Raw genomic sequence first — 8319 nt, forward strand, 5'->3', positions numbered from 1 at the left:
AGAGAGAGAGAGAGAGACAGGCAGACAGACAGACAGAGAGTAAAAGAAAAGAAAATGCAAAGTAGAATGTATACCTTGAAGGCTTATTGGAAAGATTTTCTTAAAGCCGAACTACAGTTCCATTCCTTAAACATAGCTCTACTATGATACTCAGAAATATATAATTGATTTTTTTCCTTCTTTCCTGGTTAAAAAAAAAAAAAACCAACCTTCCAGAACTATTCAAATTTGGTCATGCCCCATGGATGAGGCCCTTAGCAACAGGCATAGCAAGAAACCACAGAAGAACAAAGCCGTGTCCATCTGTCCAACAGCGCCACCCATCCCAAGAAAAGTGACCACTGGCATCTGCCCTACCCATTCTACTCCCCCAAATTCCTCAAGATTTTGAACTCCTTCATTCTGTTTTAAATCTGTGTTCTACCATAGCTTCCAGCTTATTCTACTCTCTGAACTCAGCCTCTTCCCAGAGAAGATACTAAACAGCAGTAGGTTTTTTTGTTTTGTTTTGTTTTGTTTTGTTTTTTTAATGAATCAAAATTTTATTGAATATGCTTCCCCAGTGGGCATTTTGATTGACATAAGCAGATATTCACTACAAATTGGACAACCAAAGCTAGCAGTAGTTTTACAGAGCTTTCTAGGATGGTCTCTCTCTGCTCTATATCTTCAACAAATTTCTTGAGTCATAAGAGTGTCATTTGTATGCTAATGAGACATTGGTTGATAGAGTCCCTTAGATGGCATTAGGATCGGCTACTCACCATGAACAACAAGGAATATTTAAAGGTTGAGACTTTCAGGAGAGGAGAAAAACTGAAAGATAAGCTGGCCAATTTATCTTTCAGTAATTCATCATGATAATTTGTCATGCCTACCTATTGCAGTCTCCATAAAAATTCATGAGGATGAAATATAGGTTGGAAGGACTTTGGAATTGCTGAGTGCATAGACCTTCTTGGATGACCATACACCTGGGAGGGTGTGGAGAATCAGGCTTCTCCATGTACCTTGCTCCATACATTTCTTTCATTGAGCTCTTCATTGTTATCCTTTATAATATCCTTTATAATAAACAGGATATTATAAATAAGCATAAAGTGCTTTCTGAGACCACTGAGTCTCACTGAAAAACTAATCAAGATTGAGGAGGGGCAGCTTTATGAATTACCTAGGATTTACTGACACCTAAAAGCAGGAGGGTAATCTGAGACCTCAAACTGTGGGTCCTACCACTGTCTTCAGGTAGTAGCACAAGAGAATGGAGGACTTTCAGCTGGTGCCTGATAGAGACTATCCTGTGAACATGATTGCTTCCTTATTGTGTTGAGAGAAGTTCCCATATATTTGGTCAAAATGCTTTTGTTGTAAGAGCAACAGAAGAAACTGAGTTTTCTCCTATATCTGCAGATCCATTGCAGGCCTCCAATTTTTTCCATGACATCACCAGATAGAATGCTTTTCAAAATCCCAGATCTGTGAATTTTGTTCTTTTAACACAGATGTCTACAGTCTCAGTGCAGTTTTGGCATAATATGGTCTATAAATAATAATGATATCTAATACTGTGGGCCCTTACCCTGCAGCAGATGTAGCCTTAAGTACTTTACACACTCTGATTCTTTGCTTCGTAAGACAACTTTAAAGCTGTGAATTGCTTTAGTTCAATTATCTGCAGAAGGAAGTGAGGTACAGAGAAGTTAAGTAACTTGTCTGAAGTGGCTGAGCTGATACCTGGCAGAGCTGGAATTCAAGCACACCCACGTATCCAGATCCAGAAGCCATATTCTGATTATAATGATCTGATCCCTTGAACAAAAGAAAGAGAATGAACCTTGATTTTTACTAAAACTGGTAAAATTGACTTCGTTATTTCTTTCAACTCTAAAGCAAGTAATAGTGTTTTATTCGGGTACATTTTTAAATAGGATACTTCATTTAAATACCCCCAGTGGAAAAAAGACTTAATTTATTCTCCTAGATAATTGTGAGAAGATTAAAAGTAGATGTGCTAACCTGAAATAAAGCCCCTGAGAGCAATAAAATTTAAATAGAAATAAATTAACACTTAGTTTCTTACTAAATGTAATACAGGCCGACTAGTTAACATGTTCAGTGTGTACAGCTTCATTTATATTCTTCCATTCCCTGAATCTCAAATAACAAATCACAGCAATTGGCACAGATTTATTATTTATACTAGGGTCTCTACTCAATGTATACACTAATAACTTCCATTTTACAATGTTTTTCAACATAAACTTCCTTTTTGCATAATGTATTTAATGTATTTTTAAATCATCCTATAGAGTAGGCATTTTTATTCCCATTTTAGAATGAATCAAATGACAAACAAGGAGTTAGAGTAATTTTTCAAGGTCACACAGGTTGTCAGGGGTAGAATACAGATTCAAACTTCAACTGAAATACCAAGCTTAATTCCTTTCTTATTGTCCCTAAGCTACATAAAAAGAGAACTGTATTTCACTATGATTTCAAATTCCCTCCCTCATGGACCATATTGACTAAAATTGAGTAATAATATTTGTGCCTGAGAGAGAACCTTGTCTCTAAAGACCTCAAACACTTTATACTCCATTAATTTTGCCAAATTTCTCTATAGCTCACAAAAGTAAAAGCTGAAATAAAAACAGTCCTCTCCTTCATCCTCAAGCCAACAATCCAGCCAACCTCCATCAGCTCTGGTTTTCCAGTGAGCCTGGACTTTATTTGCCTTGAAGCCACAAAACAAAAAATAAATGAATTCCAAGGCTCTGGGAGCACTGAGATACATGTAGGAATCACTTTAATGCTGCAAAAAGAAAAAAATAGAGGGAAGGCAGGTGAATCAGCACATGATAGATGTACGTATTTCTCCTACTCACTGGCTGAGTAGCTTAGTTATGTCTCTCTGCCTCCCTCTTGGCTCAGATTCATAAGGAAAAGGATTAAAGCACCTGCAAGTAGGTGCAGGAGCCAGGGGTTTGATACCTGGGCCTGCTGTGCCAGCCCTGCCCCCAGGGCACACTAAGATGGTGATTGAGACTGGGCATGGTGGCACGCCCCTGTAATCCCAGCTCTTGGGAGACTATAAACAGACAGATCACTACAAGTCTGATCTAGTAGTGAGATCCTGAACACCCTGTAGACTCTTCCTTAAAATACAAAAAAAAAAAAAAAGGAAAAAGAGTCTAGGTCAGGAATCTACTAACTAAAGCTTCAGGTCATCTTGTCCTGTTTCTAAGTCCAGTCGATTGGAACACAGCCAGATCCATTCTTCTGTACTTACTGTCTCTGACAGAGTTGAGTAATTGGGATACAATCTATTTGGACTACAAAATATTTATTATATGACCCTTTCACAGAGAGTATTTGACAATTCCTGGGATAGATTGTGCTCCAGCTTTTTCCTTCAGACCACAAGTCTCTGGTAATGACAATTATGTAAAAGTCTTGAAAAACAAAAGTAAGAGGTGCTTAGGCAAAAAATGTATCAGAAACACAGGCAAGTGGCATTACAGGCAATTACATAGTCCCAATGGAGAGGAGCAATCATGGAAGGTGAGAGTGACTGCAGTGAACTTCTAGCTCTGAAAAAGGAAGTACACAGAGGAGAAGGTCCCTGAATAACCAGCAGTGTGTTTAGGACCATCCAACGGGAGCAACCAGAGAGGTTGCCCCTCACCAAAATATCCATGCTCACCCTCAGCCAGAAAGGCATCTGCTACTAGACTGGAGTAATGAATTATGGGGGAATCTGTCAGGTTTTAGAACAAATTTTAGCTCTAGGTGATTAGCAACAGGCAGAAATCACAGGAGCATTGTAGAGTTGCTTCTGACCTATTCCACACACCAATATAGTGCCCCATCCCAAGTCAGTGGAGACAGAGTGTCGTAAAGAGATGATGCATGCACAGGAGGGAGAAGAATAGACCATAACTGCAAGATAAGCTTGACCAAACATTGGCTAACATTTAAGGAAAATCAACACTGTGACTAAGAGTCTCCAAATACCAGTAGGACCTAATGCCCGAGTAAACAGAGTTACTAAGGCATATAGGATAGCAATAACAAACTATATTAAGAACTCTTAGAAATAAATTTTAAAAGACAACACATACTCTCTCCTGGGAAAAGCAGCCAAAGGTTATGAACAAGCAAAGGACTTCAAAAAAAAAAAAAAAGAAAGAAACAAATGGCCAGGCACTAAAGTGTCTAATTAGTGCACCAGCAATCAGAAAGAGTTAAACAAAAATTATCTGATTCCCACCATGAAATTGGTAAAACTTTGGGAGAATTATTAATAACTGTTGATTAAGAAGGGGTTCCTATACCCCTTTAGTACAAGTGTGTTTTAAATCAATCTATTTAATATTAAATGGGCATATTTCCTTCTGGATATCAATATGAAAAAAAACACTTTTACAGATGAACAAATTATTCATTCAACAATGTTTAAACAAGAAAAAGTAAAGCAGCTTAAATTTCTCAGTAAATTTATGAAGCTCTGGTGGGAGATATTTTACACCAATAAGATATTAAATCAAATAGAATGTGAAGCCTTGAGTGGCAGTGATTTCTTCCCCTCATTCTTTGCCCTTAGAACAGTGTCTGTCATAGAGAAGCACAGAGAAAGTACTGAAATAATAAACAAATATATACATATGTGCAAGTTCTGTCCTTGAAAGACTAACGTGTATGGGTGGTATCAGGGGCCAATCAGGCCCCCAATTGCCTGGATGAGGGTATAAAAAATGATAAAAGAGACAGAAACGGTAATTTTGAATGCCAGGGACTCCGTAGGGTCAGTACTCTTATCAGGCTAAGACAAAAATATCTCTGAACTCTTCATCCTTTATTGAATGTACACAGTTATTGGGGTGGGAGGCTGTAGAGAGATCCTGGGAACAGAAGTAGAGGTCACTGATGTGAACAAGGTCTAGTAAAAAATAAAGCATTCTTGTATGAATAAGCCATTGGTTAATGGGAAACTTATTATTACTTTGGGTTATTATCTATTTCTATAGAATTTTGTGTGGGAGGGGCCAGGGAGATAGCTCAGTGGCATAAGCACCTACCAGGTATGTGTAAGGTCCCAAGTTCAATCCCTGGTATCACCAAAAAAAAAAAAAAAAAAAAAAAAAAAAGAATTTTGTGTGAGAGTCAGAGAGTCCTCAGCTGAAATGCTATTTTGCCTTCTGAGAGGTCACAGTATCATGGGTCACAGTGACCTCTACTGAGACAAGCGATATAGGGAAGTTTGCTTCCACGTGCAAACATCTGGCTCTTCAGGTAAGGCCTGTAGGCCTAGGATATATTCAGACTTTTAATACAGAAAGCCAGTGTATGGATTTGTAACTCATTAAGGGTGGTATCCATTAGATGCCATCAGCACACTCCCTCATTTTCCAATTTTCACTGGGTTCAACCTATGTAATGAAGAAGAAGCACCTATACCTGTTCACAACAAGAAACATACAGAAAGAACAGAGCTACCAAGAGACAGTCTGTCAGCTAAGTGTCTAAGACTCTCAGCTGAGTGTCACAGTGGGGACTAGAGAGAAAGACACTGTTTCTTGCTTGGAGGAAGGTCCCACATAGTGCAATTGAGAGGATACATCACTAGAAAAGGTTCATGGGTCAACCCATCCTCTTTGAACGGTGCCAGGAGGGAAAGAAGATGAAAGAAGGCATCCAAGGTCCTGGTCTGACTTCTACCTGTCTATGGATTAAATGCAAACTGGTCCATCTTGCCAAGCCAAAAACATGTACCTAAGAAAAAGAGTGACAGCAGAAAACACCACAAGTGGACAGTCCATCCACCAATAGCCTGTAAGATGACAAAAAGTATTTGGGAAACTATACCTGTGTTCTGACGGCCATGACACATTGCACCACACGAAGACCTGGTGCTAGTCCTTCCCAACAAAAGGAAAAGGGTAGAAAGTGCAGCAGCAGTTTGCTGAAACTTGACATATTCCTTCTGATATAATTAATGGGGAAAACAAGACTGGTCAAAAAAATACTACAGGAAATGGGCCAGTAGCAATTAAACTAAGACCAGGGTGCTTACAAGAAGATAATGTCTTAGTTACTCCTCCCTCGTTGCTGGTACAAATACCTGACACTCAAAATGAAGAAAGGAAAGGTTTATTTAGCTCACAGTAACTGGAGGTTTTAGTCCATATTCAGCTGGATCCAAGGCAGAGCAGCACATAGCAGAAAGCATCTTTTCATAGTGGCAGCAAAGAGCAAGAGTGCAAGGGAGGAGTAGCAGCAGCTCAAGCAGCTAGCTTCTCTTTCCTCCTTACATTGAAATGCAAATTACCTGCCCCACGGCAGGTGCAGCATCCACACCCACAATAATTAATCTCAAACTCCAGAAGCTGCCCCATGACTGCACGAGGCTTTGGGGGGGTCAACTATACACAAGCCATAACAGAAAATAAACACAGAATTATCATAATAAGTATATGGTTTTCACTAAAACTACAAAAGACTTTAAATTCACTCCTTTTTATTGTGTTCTGTTTTAAATTTTTGGCTCACCATTCACTAATTGTGTGACATTGAAACATGTTTCTCAGCCTCTTCCTCAAATTACATATACAGTGTCTGGTACATGGTAGATTCTCAATAAATATTACCAGCCTTCTCCTAGCTCTCATTTTCCCTTTCCTTTTTATATTTATAGATTTATGCAAATGTCAGATGTATTTTTAGTGCTGCTTCCCAAGCACTAAAATAAGTTGCACTATAGGAAGTAACTTGTTTACAAATTACACAGTAGATTCATGAATCTAAATGTTAAGAAGAAGGAATTCCCTTCAAGTATAAAAATAAACTCAGACTCTTAATTCTTAGTAAATAACCTACTAATAGGCAACATTAGAAATTTACTTAAGTATATAATGCATTTTTTAAAACCATACCTATGTTAAAACCCTATTGAAGGCCATCAAACTTTTTTTAGGAAAGAGAAACAGGAATATCAATAAAAGAAAATCCAGAGAATAGAAATTTAATTCAGAACTACAATTCTGATTCCATATGGTAAATGTCTTAGGTTGGGTTCCTCAAGGCAAATCAGATCAGATCAGATCAGATCAGATCAGATCAGATCAGATCAGATCAGATCAGATCAGATCAGATCTGAACATAAACTGAGGATTCAAGGACTGGTTTATTAGGACCTCTTCTAAGGAACATGCAGCAGGAAAATAAGAGAAAGGAAACATAATAGGGAAAAAAAAGCCATGCAAGGTGACATTTCAAGCCAAGTCTTAGAGAATGTACCTTTAGCTCAGTCCTGCAGAGAACTTTGGAAAATAGTACAAGCCATTTTTTTCTTCAAGGAGAAGAGTTTCAATATTTATTATTTTGTATCTATCATTGGTTAAGGACTAGCTCTGGAGATCCAAATTCCCAGGTCTTACTCCTGCTTGGCCAAAGACAAGTCATTTCCAGAACACTGAGGGCAGCCCTTCCAGACAGAAGAAGCAAGCAGACAGTGTGCAGGTAAATAGAAGTGACTGAGATGCAGACAGGGAACTCATGTTATATGAAAGTTGATGCGTATATTTACATCTTCCTCACAAAGTAATTTAAAGAGAAATAAACATATACACTGATGATAGCTTTGATATCATAAATGAAAGTGGATTCATCAATAAATTTATATAAATAAGTTGTTTTAAAAAGTATCTAATTTGGCTGGCCAAATAGCTCAGCAGATTAAAGTGCCTGCAAGCAGGTACAGGGGCCAAAGTTTCGATCCCCAGGCCTGCAGTGCCAGCCTCACCCCTGGGGCATGCTGAGAAGGCAATTGGGACTGAGCATAGTTGTGCATGCCTGTAATCCCAGCACTTGGGAGGCTGTAAACAGAAGAATCAATACGAGTCTGATTTAGTAGTGAGACACTATAGGCCCTTCCCTAAAATACAGAAAATGAATAAATAAATAAAATAAAAAATACCTCATCTTAACTCTGGGTATTAAAAGAATTCCTGAGCTGGGGAGATGGCTCAGTAAAATAAGCGCTTCCCTGGCAAGCACAAGAGCATGAGTTCAATCCCCAGTTCCACCAAAAAAGAAAAAAAAAAGAATTCCTACATTCTCTTTTGCAGTCATATTTACAGATCTTAGGGGGCATGCAGGTTAGCTCAGTTGTTTAAAGCACCTGCTTGGGCAAACTCAGAGAGGCACAGGGAACTGTGGTTCTTTCCCCAGCTCCACATGCTGCACCAGACCTGCCCTTAAGGCAGCCCAAGCAAAAAAATAAAATAAAATAAAAAAAGAAAAAAGAAAAGAAATTTAAAA

This window comes from Octodon degus, unplaced genomic scaffold, assembly GCF_000260255.1.
Source record: "Octodon degus isolate 3935 unplaced genomic scaffold, OctDeg1.0 scaffold00048, whole genome shotgun sequence".
Taxonomy (NCBI): Eukaryota; Metazoa; Chordata; class Mammalia; order Rodentia; family Octodontidae; genus Octodon; species Octodon degus.